Here is a 15449-nt window from a genome sequence, read left to right as displayed (position 1 = left end):
AAATTTTAAAAATTAAAAAAAAAGGTGGGGGACTAAGGATGTGACTCAGTGGCTAAGTGCCATTGGGTTCAATTCAAGTATCAAAAAACCCCCCAAAAACAAAACACAAAAAACTTCACAAAACTAACAACAACAAATAAACTAGTAACTCATAGGAAAAAACAGCAGGTATACTAACCCTGAAAATAAAGAGGAGGAAACAAAGGGAGCCAATTTTGGAAAGATCTATGAGGCTAACTACTGATATGTTCTACTGGGATCATTGTAAAGTTAGGATTTATTTATAGCCATAAATCTCTCAATGTGCAACAGAAGGGAAATTTCTTTAGTAGCACAAATGAAAACTAAAATAAAGTTTGCCTGGTTGTTGACCTCAGCACCTGTGTTAAATAAGGTTGAATTGTGGAAGAAGATGCACTGAATGGGATGGTTGCTGTGACAGTTACTGAAAGGACCAACTAGGTTTAAAAATTACAATACTCAATGTGAAGGAGGAGTTAAATATTAGATTGGTGAAGATTGTAGAAGGTAGACCCCCATTCTTCTTGTAAACATCAAATGGTTACAAACTGGGAAGTAGTATCAAGTTTCCTTTGTTGTTTTCTGCAGGGAGATGATCCCCTTTCTATCTCATGAGAGTGTTCTTTGCTTGAGCTTTACTTTCACTTATAATAAAATTCTCTTGCTTGGTTTTACATTTCTGACTCTAAATTTTCTTTCCTGGGGGCACAAGAACTGAGGCCTGGAGTGGAGTGGGGAGTGGGCATGGGGATAGGAAAGATGGTGAAATGAGAAGGACATCATTACCCTAGGTACATGTATGATTGCACAAATCGTATGACTCTACATCATGTACAACCAGAGAAATGAAAAATTGTGCCCCATTTTTGTACAATGAACTGAAATGCATTCTGCTATCATGTATATCTAACTAGAACAAATTTTTTAAAAGAATACAAGCAACAATAAGTGTTGGTGAGGATGTGGGGAAATGGTACACTCATACATTGCTGGTGGCACTGCAAATTGGTGCAACTACTCTGGAAAGCAGTATAGAGATTCCTTAGAAAACTTGGAATGGAACCAGCATTTGACCCAGCTATCTCATTCCTATACCCAAAGGACTTAAAAACAGCATACTATAGCAGCTCAATTCACAATAGTTTAACTGTGGAACCAACCTAGATGCCCTTCAATACTTGAATGAGTAAAGAAATTGTGGCATGCACACACACACACACACACACACACAATGAGATATTACTCTATATTAAAAGAGAGTAAAATTATGGCATTTGCAAGTAAATGGATGGAGTTGGAAAATATCACGCTAAGCAAAGTAAGTTAATCCCCCAAACCAAAGGTCAAATGTTCTCTCTGATAAGTGGGTGTTGATCCATAATGGGGGCAGCATGGGAAGAAAGGAGGATCTATGATTGGGCAAAGGGAAGGCAGGCAGGCAGGAAGGAAGGAGGGAAGGGAGGGAGGGGGCAAGGGCATAGGAAAGCTGGTGGAATGAGATGAACATCTTTACCCTAGTTACCTGTATTACCGAATGTATGGTGCAACTCTGTGTGCAACCAGAGAAATGAAAAAATTGAGCTTCTTTTGTATACAATGAATCAAAATGCATTCTGCTGCCATGTATAACTAGTTAGAACAAATAAAATAATTTTTCATATCTTGCTGAAATTAAGTTAATATAAATCTGAAGAAGTTTCTTAGTAAGTCCTAGAGCAACCACTTGTCGCCAGTTGGCCAGGTTGGCAAGATGAGCTGGGTTCAAAGGAGCTGGCTGTGTCAATAACTAAGAGAATGGTGAAGAAGCCACGCAGCACATGAACATGAGTTTCTAAGAATGAGGGCAGGATGGCTTGGTGACCTCAAGGGTCAGCTCCACACTGGAGGACAAGAGGAGCAAGGGGAGGCAAGTGAGCGAGCATACCCGAAACCCCCCTATTTATTGGGGAGAAGACATTCTATAGAATATTTCACCCAAATAAGGCATGGAGTAGAGTTTCCAAGGGTAGAGTCTTGCTTGATGATGTCTTGTGATTGATTGACATCTTGGCAAGTCACACTCAATATCAGGTGCTGTGTGGGATCATAGGCAGGGCAAGAGGAAAGGCATTTTTGTGTCACACAGCCCAATCACCATGCAACATATGACCACTCTCCTCATATACTCAAATGTGCATAGCTCATACACACAACCCATGGATAGCTCGCGACAACTACTAATAAAATTACAGTGAAAAAGTTTTAAGGGAATTTCCATTACAGTAGAAAATCAGGGCTCCCACTCCAACACAAACCACCACTCCATCAGAGTGGACAGGCCTGGGGACAAACCTGCCTCCAACTAGAACTCAAAGGGGGCGATCCCACTGCAGTTTCAACAGGCCAGACTGTTGCTGCCTGGAGCCCAGGAGTCAGGATGCCCAGCTGAGCCCTGGCAGTGTCTGTTTCACAGGATCACAGCTGAAGAGAGATTTGCTTCAAGACAAATTGTACCATGTGTCTGTCTGGCCCATATCTAATTTAAATAACATTTAGAGGAGATTATGGACATAAAACACTAGAAATGGTGCTGAATTAAGATTTGGGAGCATATTGTATAGATGAATGTTCTGCATACAACAAGGGCCTGGGGGAGGACAGAGTACAACCTAGCCCTCCTTCTGGCCAAAAAATTTTGTTGAAGTTCTAATCCCAATGTAACTATGCTTGGAGACAAGGTTTTTAAGAGATAATTGAGGCTAAATATGGTTATAAGAGTGGAGAGGAGGGAAGGAAGGAAGGGAAAAAGAAAGGAAGGAAGAAAATAGTGCACCCCAAACCAATAAAACTGGTGCCCCATAAGATGAGTAAAAGAGATCTTCCTTCTGCTTCTCTTTCCGCTTCTCCTTCTCCTCCTTCTCTCTCTCTCCATTAACCCACACAAAAAAGGCCAGATTGTTAGCAAGCAGCACAAACTATTCTACTCTGGGAAGAAGAGGGTAGGACTCAAGTTGTTATTGGGCAGCTGTAATACTGCCTGGGAGGAAGGAAGCCAGGCCATAATGCTCTCTGCTCTAGGAAATTTTGAAATCAAATTGATAGAAAAATGGGTTTATTCAAACTCAGGTTCAAATGAAGATGGACAAAATATAATTTTTTCAAAAGTTCCATCTGAAAATCAAAAGTGCTGGCTGCCTCGCAAAATTAGCTTAATTTTTAAAGACGAGGCTGGGAAGTGTTATGAACAGGAAATGTACCTAAGTAGATTTAGTGAGCCTGCAGAGAGACAGACCTGAGTGGGCATCTCTGCTTCCATCTTCTTTGGAGACTCCCAGGATCCGGGGCTCTAGCCTTCAAAGGCTTCATTCTCTCAGTAGAAAAAAAAATCTATTTCCAATTCAGTGAGGGGGGGGGCAGTCCTTCAAACTTAGTCTGGTACAAAATTGGAAGTTTTTATTCAACTCTGAGACACTATGACCAAAAGAACTGACAAGAACAACATAAAGGAGGAAAAGTTTGTGTTTTGGGGTTTCAGAGATCTCTGTGCTTAGACAGTCAAGAGCTATCTGTGAACTGTGCATGGGCCAAACTGGCATTGTAGCAATTGAATAGGACAATCTGGTATCTGGGAACTTCCAGTGACACTCCTGCTGCTGAGACTTCCCAGATACATGTGAGTTCCTATTCATCTCTGCTTGGTTCTGCACAGCACCTGAGATGGAGTGACCTGCTGCAGCCACCTAGCCACCTCAGAGATGCATGTGGCTTGTCAAGTTGCTAATCAACCTGCTGACTGCAAGACACCATGAAGCAAGACTCCACCCTCTAAAACCTTATCCCTGCTTTTGATGCTTTCCCTTAAATAGTCAGAGCTATTTTTTTAAGGACAGCATAAAGGTTTATTTGAAAAATTACTATCTATTGAAAATATACATTAGAAATTATTACCTACTTCCATAGCATTCCCCTCCCCCACCACAAAAGTAGACATATCTGCTTGCTACGCTAATACTGTAGATAAATTCAAACAAAAAGTAAGTCATCATCAGTCTCCTTTCCTCATCCATTAGAGCTGAAGGGGAAAAGTTCAACGTGTATCTGCCAGTCAGTAGGAATTTAATAAGTCCCAGTCTTCCACAGCAAAACAAATACATATTTTTGCTTTGAAGACTGTGAAGAATTATTCTGTTCCTTCTCTGACCCCTCAAAAGCTCTATTCTTGCTCTTCTTTGACTCTTGTCTCTCTGTGGCTTCACGTTTTAACAATGGGGCTTTTTCTTTATAGAACTGTAGTTTTCCAGAAGAGGTCATGTGGGAGTCTGCCAGGGGACACTTCCTCAAGATTTCCATCAGAGCCTGCTTCCAATAGAAGTACTGAGTTGCCTCTTGAGGTTCGGGGACTTTTCTGGGTTTCTTGGCCTCCACCGTCACTCGTTCCCACTGCAGAAGAAAGTGGTCAGCCCAGCCCCTCAGTCTTGCAGTTACTATGATCAAATTCCTTCAAAGGCACTTTGGAGTGAATAAGGCCTATGTGGGTCTGGAGCTTCTGTTTGACAGCGTCGACATCCTTGAGTCCTGTCCCAGAAATATCTAAGCAGTTTAATTTTCTAAAAGAAAGAAGGTATCCAATTCCTGCATCTGTAACGTCAGGGTTACAGGATAAGTCTAGCAGTGTTAGGTTCTCAAGACCTCTTTTCATCCCTTGAACTGGTACTGTTGTTTTCAGCACTCCTGCATCAGATAAATAATGATCCTTCAGGAGGAGCTGAGTTACACTGGACAGGGCCTTGTTGGTGAGATGTTCTAGAAGTTCATGCTTATCTCCAAGCTTACCACAGGGAAGGTCCAGGTGAGTCAGCTCCTGGAAAGACTTAGTCTCCTCAAGTTTTTCTGAAATCACCAGATACCTATTTCGCAAGCACAGAGAGCACAGCACCAGACTTCCATAGGCCTCAGTGAATTTCTGTAAAGCCCTCAGCCCTGCACCTGGCTCTGTGAATTTCTGCCTGGCTTCAGCAGCAGAGAACAGTTTTTTCAGCAATTTGCTCAAGAAAGCCAATAAGGGGATCAATGTGATTAACATTGTCAGAGATGAAGCCCAGGACGAGGCTGAAGAGGGATTTGGGGGAAAACCAAAGATCCCCTCCCGGGTATATGTGAAGATGAAATGATCAGTCTTCTCTTTCTGTGCAGTATCGTCTTCCCTGTTCATGCAAAGCTCCACAGAAAAGCCTTTGGGAGACAGTCTGAATGGCCTTGGGGATAGAGTTACAATGAGGCCTCCCTTCTTTCTGCCATGGTAGAAATTAGCCACATTCCACACCTGGAAAACATCTGTCAACCCATGACCTTCATTTCAAGTCTGCAAACACGTTTGGCTTATTATAATTTTTGAGAAAGTTTCTAACATAAAAACTCAAAAAGAAAGCAGTTCTAAATTACCATTAACCAACAAACAATCCCCCTCTCATTGTTCTGTGTCACCGACATTATTCAATTTTCAATTCTCCCCACTACTTCTTTTTTCCTTTCCTACCTGCCTTCTCACCCATACCCTTTCCTCCCACAGGCTCTGGAGGCTCACATCATACCCAGCTCTCTACTTTCCCTCAAGGGCAAACTAATTTCTCCCACATCTTGATACTCTTACCAACTCTACAGCTTCTCACCCCCAAATCCTAAACCTTCCCCTTCACACACTCACAGCTCATCTGCCCCCTCTTCAGAGCTCATCCCGTTCAATCCTTCCGCACCCCTTCCAAAAACGTGGCTCCTAGTCCTAAGACCCAATCCACCGGTTTCCCTTCCTGTCTCTACGCCATTCCACCCACATCTCTTCAGTCCTTCAGCATCTGTCCTTCCCTTCCTCTCCTCCGGCTTTCCTCTCCCCGGACTCCAACCTCTCCATTCCTCTCCAGTCTTGTGTCCTCAACCCTCAAAATCCCATTCCTTCACGCTTCACCATCCCCATCTTCACAATCGATGGCCCCAACTTTCTTCCCTGCTTCCAAGACCCCACCCTTTCCCCCATTCCTCTCCTAGCTCCCCTCCTCCGTGCACCCCCAAATCACCTTCCCCTTTGCCTCCCCAGGTACTGCAGTCCTTCGCTCCCTTCTCAATTCCCACGCATGACCCTCTCCTACTCCCAAGCCAATGCTGCTTCCTCTCGCACCCGGCCCGAACCCTAAACCCCGAACCCAAGACTCTCATGCCTCTACAGCTTTCCCTGGCTCCCCACCCCCACCCTCAAACCACCTCCCACACCCCTACATCCTCATCCTCCCACCCTCCCTCGATCTCCCTTCAGAGCCATTTTTAAACTGCTCTGTTCCAGCTCCTACCAGGACTGAAAGACTCTTTTAGGTGCTCTGCTTTTAAAACCTATTCTTTGACTTTGTTTCTTATTTCTTCATTAATTACTTCATACCATATTATTTTCTCAGGTGGCTTATCCTCTCCTGAGCAGGAAAAATTACCCTGATGAGGTGCTGGCTGCCTTTTGATAACCAACTCCATTGCTTTGGGCCGGAGGTGAGTCAGGACACCAGGGCAGAAGAGTATGGAGGAGAAAAGCAGCTCAGGATGTGGCAATCCGGAAGTGGGGAGAGAGAGAGAGAGAGAGAGAGAGAGAGAGAGAGAGAGAGAGAGAGAGAGAGAGAAGAGGGAAGGGGAGGGGGAGGGGGAGGGGGGCTCCATTCACCAGGGACAAAAATATACATCCTAAATGCCGCCCCCCCCCACCCCCAGTAACCTGTCTTCTCCACCTACTGCCTACTTGCCTACAGTTACCACCCAGTTAATCCCTCTCAGTGGAACAATTCACTCACTAGTTACAGCTCTCATAATAGTAACATTTCACCTATGAATATTATTGCATTGCCTCACATAGGATCTTTTGGGGATACCTCATATCTAAACCATAACAGAAGAAAATAGGTTTTATCCAAAGCCATCTTTGAAAGAAGATGGACAAAAAAAATTGTTTCAAAAGTTCCATGTCAGAAAAGCCCTGGGACAAGGATGGGTTTTAAAAGTGGAAGGGTGTATTAGAAAGAAAGACAGAAATTTTACGTTTTACCTCCTTAGGTGCCATTGTTGTCCAAATAAATATTACAGGTTTTGTCTATTTCTGAGTCCCTGGAGACTTCTCCTCATATCAATGGGAGCCAGAACATCCTATGACCAGCATCTGTTCCCCACCATTGTATACTAGATTTGTCAGGTGCAGAGAGTTCACAGGGTGAGTTTTCATGAACTGTATGTGGAGAGCTGCACTTACACGAGTTCATTCTAGGAGACTCCTCTGTACTTGAACTTGATTCAGATGATGAGACTTTGGAGTTGACACTGATTACTTGACGAAATGAGTCTTTTGGATTTCTTGAATGGAGAGCAGAGCATGTGGAAGGAATATGAAAAATTTGTGTTCAAAAGGATGACTATGGTGGTTTTCAACTGGTCAAAAGTTTCTTGATACTCGAGAAGAGAAACTAGTGCCCTCCCCTCCCCCCGCCCCCATGAACATGGTTGGACTCATTAAATTCACCTCTAGTGAAGAGACAAAGCAGAAGCAATGGTGTACACCTTACACACCTACAGGCACAAAGACACTGGGGTTCCTGCTTGCTCTGCTCTTTCTTGCATCATTCATTCCTGGCTAAGCCATCTTCGACTGGATAGTCACCTAAAGGTAGTGCCCCATGACCAGAAACTGAGGGCTGTGACCAAGAGCTACATGAATGAGCTGTGAATGAAGTCCTTCCTTGTCAATCAGCCTTCCAGTTCTGGCTTTGAACATTGCCCATAGGAAAGTAGCATGATAATGAACCTTGGTAATTTTAAGCTGCTCCATTTTGGAGAGATGGTTACAAATTAGTAAGTAACATATGTACAGGGAACAACTATGGGATCAAGGGCTTTTTTTTTTTCTTCAGAAACAAACAAAGGTGTCCAGAAAAAATTGGAGTGATTTATACAAATAATTGGTAGAAAAAGGTTGCCAAATGACTTTTTATCCACTGAAATTGTCCTTCAAAAGTGTTCTCTTGAATGATTTCAATTGTTTTTAGAATCCCATTTTAATTTTTTTTTGCTAGCTTTATTTTTGTACTATTTTCTTAGGATTACCATGCTCATCTTAACTTTTCAGTGTCCTCCACTTGACATTGTCTTAGTTCACATAAATACAGAAATCTTTAGAATTCTAAACTCTCCTTATTGTTGTGTTTAATATATCTATTCAGGATTCAGAGCCCTCACAAAAAACTCTATCTGTATTTATTAAGTAAGTATAAAAGAGATCCAGGCATGGTGGTACATGCCTATAATTCTATCCTTTCAGGAGACTCAGAGTCAGGAAGATTGCATGTTCAAACCCAGCCTCAGGAACTTAGTAAGACCCTGAGCAACTTAGTAAGACCCTGTCTCAAAATAAAATATAAAAAGGGTTAGGGGTGTGGTTCAGTGGGTAAGTGCCCTTGGGTTCAAGAAAAGGTGAGAGAGAAAGATAATCTTTATTTTTATGTGTACATCATATATTTATTACCAACGACCCTCTCAACTCCAAAATTAGGCACAGGGATTAAAAATAAAAATTCATTGCATTACTTAGCAAAGCATTACTAGTAACTTTCATAAAAAATGTACAAACTTTGTTAAAAATTTATTTATCAAGGCTTCAAATGATTTGGTTACAGATACTTATAATACGTAAATTTAAAACTATATGTTAACTGATACAATGGAATATGATTTGAGGAAATGACTCAGCAAATGATTCCAACAGACACCCCTGTAAGCTTTCATAATCTGAAACAATAGCAAAATGAGGTAACCAACAGGGGGAAAATAGCTTTCTAATGAAGGCCTAAAGATTCTGTGAAAAATATACTCACAAGTGAGTTGGTAGATCTCATTTTCAAATTATTACAAGAGGCCCAAACTTAAGAATCTTAAATCATATTTCAGAGAGTATATAAAAATCTAAATATACGTTCACATTTTCCAGATTTTGGTTAAAATTTTTTTTTCCTTAGGACAAAAAAATCCTTAATATGAGATCTTGATCCATGGAGGCCTTGAGTTGTTTTTTTCAGGGGTGGGGATTAAAAACAATACCAAACATGACAATTCATACCAAAAAACGAATAAACCAAAACCCACAAAAAAACCCACAGCGGAGTTAAGATGGTAAAGCCAATGTTGTTTTAGGAGGAAAGAGGACAAGGCAACAAACCAACATCTGCCTGCAATCTGGCACATCACCAGTGGTAACAGCTGGGCAAGAAATCAACTGTTCTTTCACAGAGTTGCTCACTGTGGCTAGTCTGAGCTGGTTCAGAACACACACACACACACACACACGTGCTCCTAATATACACTAACCACTTGGTAAGCAAGTCTGGACACATCTCTAAGAGCTCCATGCAAAGACAAGACATTCCTCAAGAGATCAGCCACAACAGTGCAAAAATTAAACACAGACCCTGCTGCCTCCTAAATTGCCAACTGCCTCTCAAAAATTTACTAGAAAAGGGACATTACAACAGGAATTCATAGTCAGAGGAAGGGGAGAAAAAGCTACTTCTCCTAGTCATTAGAACAATGTGCCTCGTTAATTAGGTATCTCTATATAAATTAGAAAAAGTGCTTTAACTTGCATGCTTTAGTAAAATTAATACTGAGAATAGTAGTGTTATGTTAGATCTGTACAGATATAAATTTTTGCAGCTATATCAAAGAGTCTATAAGATGGGTTTTGCCATTTTAAACATGATTTTTTTAATTAAAAAAATAAAGATAAAACTATATGTGATTTGTATGTAGCTGATTATTATGTGCCAATAATTTTGGTCTTTAACATACTTTTTTACTCTTCAGGAACAGGAAAGGAATTATCCTGATGATTTAACAGTAACATGTGCATTTTCCCACCGTTTAGGTATATTTCTGCTGCACTGACAAATCTAGGGCAAAGGATGCAAAATCCTATTTGTATGACTAGATAGAGGCAACAGTGTCTGGAAGAGGACAAAATTGTGCTTCTGTGTGAATTGATTTTACAGAACTCTAGGCTGTGATGAGCTTATAGATTTCAAGGGAGGGCAAGCAACATGGCAGTAATAAGTAGTTAACACTGTCTGAGTACAAAAGAAAGATAATTTTTTACATTGAGCCAGACATTTGACATTTAACAGTTCTGGTGTTCTTACCTTTTCTGGGATTCTGAGTTTTCCACTGGGATTGTTTGTTTTCAAACAATTTACACAATGGTGGGATTCATTGTGGAATATTCATATATGTATGTAAGAAAATGATGTCAGATTTATTCTACTGTCTTTCCTTTTCTTTCCCTAATTCCCCTCCCTTACCTTTATTCCCCTTTGTCTAATCTACTTTACTTAACTTCTAATCTTTATTGTTTTCTTGAATGGGGATATAGGCAGTAGAAAATATTGAATTTAAGAAAGAAGAAAAAACAGATCTTGACATCTGGGAACTGCTCTGACACTTAGAGCTAGGCCTCAGATTTCTTAGGAACTGTCCTGGTGCTCACAGGATTCAGGAACTGAGGGCTGTGCTATTCCCTGTTGGATAAAAGGCATGTTAATAAGCAATGTCAGACAAGCTCATTCTACAGCCACACAAAGTGAGATTAAAAATAAGAGTAATACATAACTTTTTCTAAGCATTTGCAAAAATAAGGAACTGTGCAAGTCACAAAACACTAACCATCTCCTTATGTTGGTGAATATGACTGGCAGCAGCTTCTTGACCAATTACAGTTTTATTCTTACTCTGGTCTTTACTTATTATGACTAAGATTTACAGAGACACTCCATCCCACAATTGCTCCAGTTTCTTGACATCACCCAATCTACAATGAACAGCCAATCTACACTACTTCCTTGCTGTCCCCATGTCATCCATCCAAAGCCCCAATCCTATACCTTATCCTTTCAAATACCTTTGTACTAAGACAGACGATGTTTTTCATATGAAGATAATTTTAACAGATTTCCTTCCATCCAGGAGTCACAGTGTATCTTTCTGGGTGGAATATTGAATGTAAAGAACATAGTAGAGGGGCTGGGGTTGAGGCTCAGTGGCAGAGCGCTTGCCTCGCACATCTGAGGCACTGGGTTCAATCCTCAGCACCACATAAAAATGAATAAACAAAGTAAAGATATTGCATCCATCTATAACTAAAAATATTTTTTAAAAAAGAACATAGTAGATGTTCACTGTCAGAAATAGTAACTATGAGCTAGATATAACTATTTATGTTTAAATTGACAAAATTTAAAATTATTTAGCAGACTAGCCACATTTAAATGCTTATTAGCCATGTGTAACTAGTGGCTACCTTAATGGTAGGTGCAGAGATAGAACAATTTCATCACCACAGAGTGTTCTATCAAACAGTATTCTGCCACCTGGCTTCAGATTCTCTTCAGAAGGAGGCATGGAGATTCTGAGGCCTATAAGTCACTTCCGCTGAAGGAGGGGTCCTGACCCTGACCTCGACGGGTGAGTGCTGGGTCTTCAGGGAAAAGGCCTCTGCAGGGGACAAGCTCCACTGGGCCACAAGACCCAGGTGACGTGGAATCTATGTAACCATGACACAGACCTTTTGCCCCACCTTGGCCACTCATTGTCCTTACCTCTTGCCTACCCCTTACCTCCTATTTTCCTTCCCTTCCTCACAACTGACCTCAGTTAGTCCTTTATCTACCTCCCTTCATCCCTTTTCTGTCTCACAAGGCCTGTGTTCCACCTTCACTCCCCTTTGCCCCAGCAACCTGGAACCCCAGGTCCTGCCCAGGCAGGAGGGTTACACCAGTCTCAGCCTCTATGGGTCCCCATGGCTCCATTCCTTCATGTGTTTCCACACAGCTGTGTCCCCACCCAGGTGCCTAGAGCCCCGCTTCCTTGCAGTCCACTAGGTGGACTGCTTGCAGATCCTGTGCTTCCACAGTGATATCCTGAGTCCAAAGATGGAATCATAGGTTCTGGAGTATTGGGAGGAGGGGACACTGGGCATCCAGAACTCTGCAAAGTCTTACTTTGCAGACTTGAATAACCTATGTGGCTACTATAACAAGAGTGAGGCTGGTGAGTGACTAGTGCATATAATTGGAGAAGGGTCCCCCATGTGTGAACCCTGATGACTAGATCTCTGGGTCTTTGTGAAACCATCCAGACTTTATTGACTCTACCACCTCCCTATCCCCTCCATCCAGCAAGAGGGTAAGAGACTGTGGGCATTGCCTTCCATTTCAGAGACCCTGAGTGCACAAAGAGGGAGGAGTTCTGACCAGTCATTGCCCTCTGGGATCTGGGAGGTGAGGCTGACAGCAGAGTGTGACTAAGAGGGCTGCTCTGATCTAGCGGTCATGGCCAGAATCTCACATACTCCAGAGGATGTCTCACTGTAAAGTGAGTACTGATGGGTGCCTCCTCCACAGGTACCATCACAATGCTTAGGATCATGTTGTATTTCCTCACCTTGATAAAGGACTTGAGCTCCTGAACAACATCAGACAAGGTGGTTCAGGTCACCAGGTACCAAGTGGGAGGCTGTCCCAGAGGCTGAACTCATCAGGGCTTACCTGGAAGACATGTGCATCAATGATCCAAGTGGGCGGCTGTGGTGTTCCCTCTGGAGGGGAGCAGACATATACATGACATGTGCAGTATCATGAGCTGCCTGAGCCTCTCATCCTAAGAAAGGGTAAGGACACAAAGTGTCAGGGGCTAGAAGGAAGTTCTCCTTCAAAGAACAGCCTGACATTTACAAGAAACAGCCCCCTGGGAGACATCCTGCCTGGGAGACATCCTGCAGCCATCTATCTCCCTGAAACATCCTGTGGTTATCAGGATCATCAGACATCCTGCAGCTGGCAGTTTTACCACCCACATCCAGCAACTGCCGATAAGAGAGCTTCCCCATCCCCAGCATATAAATACTTCTGTGTGAACAATAAAAATTTGCAGCTTGATCAGAACTCCTGTCTTGCTGTCATCTCTTGTCCCTTCATTCCTCCCCGCCTAGGTTCGCCACCCACGTTGATGTCCTGCTGGTTGGGACAACAAAGTCTATTGTCAAGGAAAGTTGGAGCACCTTCAGCAGGTTCTGAATTTGGGGGTCAAGGGCCCTAACCTTGCCTGCCTTCACAAGAGCCTCCTCCTTAGCCCACCATCCCCACTGTGAGCATCACGGCTGTCCTGGTCCTCCTTGGAGCTGTGGTGGCTCCTGTGATGTGGAGGAGGAGGAACACAGGTAGGGAAAGAGTGAGGAAGTGGGTCTGAGCTCCTGGCAGGTGGGGGTCAGACCCAGGTAGAAACATGCCCTCCCTAGTTATGGAGAAGCACCACTTACACACATGTGCTTAGCCAGTCTGGGGCCAGTTCTTGAAAGTTACTCTATTATACAGTACCTGGAAAGTAAAGGACAGATTGATGACATTGACGACTAGAGTGATGGGACCTGACTCCTAGCAGTTAGAGGTCTGAGTGGAAGGTCCCTGCTGAGGCCAAACCTCCAGGAAGGCAGTTGGTCCCAATCCCTTCACATTTCTTTCTTCATATTTTCTGTTCCTTTTGTAGGTCTGCAGTCACAGTTCTGTAATTCCCTGGGGTTCAGGATTTTCTAGTTCCTCTAGGCCTTCTTGGCCCTGCTTCCTCTCTGGCTTCTCCCAAGTTGTTTTCTTCCCACAGATGGAAAAAGAGGTAGCCATAGTCAGGCTACATGTAAGTGTGAGTAGAATTGATCCCTGACCCTCTGGGTGAGTTAGATTGGAGCCCCTGGGGGAGTCATTCACCCCATCATTCCTCCTTTAGCCATATCTGCTGTGGCTTCTGACCAGTTCTTGTTTTGTTCTACTCCAGATAGTTACAGTGGTCTTGGCCCAAATGACTCTCTCATGGCATGTAAATGTGAGTTTTGGTGGTCTTGAAGAAGGGGGATCAGATGGGGTAAAGGGAACACAACTGTGTAAAGGGGATGCTGGGTATAGACATTTGATTGTGCGTTGGACTGTTCACAGTATTACCTCTTACAGAGACTGATCTGAATTCATTCATGATTATTTTATTTTAGAGTGCAAGACAGCTACCTTGTGGGGGGACTGGAAAACACAAGAGTTCTTGAAGTCTGTGCCCATCCCTACTGTGACATGAAAACTCCTGAATTCTTTTGAAACGAGAGAGAGAGAGAGAGAGAGAGAGAGAGAGAGAGAGAAAGAGAGAGAGAGTGTTTCTGTTGGCATAATTAGAGGAAATGTGGTAGTGGTCTGTCCCAAAGCAAGAAGACCCACTACCCACTCCTTCCCTTATTCCCTGTCAATCTTCTTGTTCCAGCCGAAGTGTATTGGGTTGTCTCCATTCCTGCCTCAGTTCCATGGTGCAATGAGCTGTAGCTTCTTACTTCTCTGAAAATAAGAATCTTCTCATGGTTGATGGGTTAATTAAAGCAGAGGAAGACTCCTAACACTTGAGAGAGGAATTAAAAACTGAGAACTTTCCAGAATCCATGTGTTTTCTGTGCTGAGTTCATTACAGGTGGGGACAGGTGAAGGCTGTGAGGAGCTGAGTGTTCAAGTTGTGCCCAATTGGTGCTCAGTCCATTGTGGGATTTGAGTCAGTCCTCAATTGGTCATCTTCCATTCTGCTTTGTCCTTGTCTTTCAGTAGAACCTTGTCCCACTAAACCTATGAATACAGGGACTTTGACATTGTCTGGGCCTTGCCCAGACTCAAGACATTGGATAGTGAGAGCTTTGTGTGGTTGGGTCAACCTAGGGTCAGGCTTGGCTCTGGCTCTTAGCTGCCAACTTTCCTGTGTTGAGTTTTTATTTCTTTGTTTTCATGGGAGGATATTTCCTATTCTTGTTCTTTTGTGTGAGTTCTGGTGTCATTCTCCTCTGGCTCTGAGTGTAATAGGAGTCATTTTCCCCAACATTGTCCCCACACAGCTGAGGGCAGCCCTTGTGCACATGGGTCTCTGTGCTATCAAGAGGTGAATTTTCACTGTCCAGCTGTTGGCCTCCTTCCTGGGCTGTTATATTTCCCATCTTGTCCCCAATCTTTTTAAAATGAATAAGATTGTGGGAATAGCAGAGAGGAAGCATGTCATTATTTCTCATCTTTGATAAATTCCTACTAAGTTTCTATCTCCTCTGCTCACCTATGCCCCTCCCTGCCTTTAGTCTTAATGATGGCTCCTATTCAAACTTATGGCTCCTATCTAAACTTATAGATTCATAAAGCAGAGTCTCATAGAGATTTTTATTTGGTTAAAAACAGGACTCAGGAGCCTAGGTATGAGAGGGGAGGCATCACTGGTGAGAAAAGCCCAGGTGGCCCTGACTTCAATGTGAGAGGACCTTGTTTTGAAGCTGCCACAGAGCAGTATCACCATCTACCCTGGTTGGCGACCTAATGCTGGGT

The 15449-nt window shown here is 42.9% G+C and overlaps 1 pseudogene; it reads right to left on the bottom strand.

Moving 5' to 3' along the window:
- Nucleotides 1-4105: 4105 nt before the first annotated feature.
- On the bottom strand, nucleotides 4106-5733 carry LOC113201544 (leucine-rich repeat-containing protein 42 pseudogene; annotated as a pseudogene).
- Nucleotides 5734-15449: the final 9716 nt, after the last annotated feature.

Source organism: Urocitellus parryii, chromosome 8, assembly GCF_045843805.1.
Source record: "Urocitellus parryii isolate mUroPar1 chromosome 8, mUroPar1.hap1, whole genome shotgun sequence".
NCBI classification, from domain to species: Eukaryota; Metazoa; Chordata; class Mammalia; order Rodentia; family Sciuridae; genus Urocitellus; species Urocitellus parryii.
Note: the sequence above shows the minus strand (reverse complement) of the source record. Positions and strands in the feature narration are given on the sequence as shown.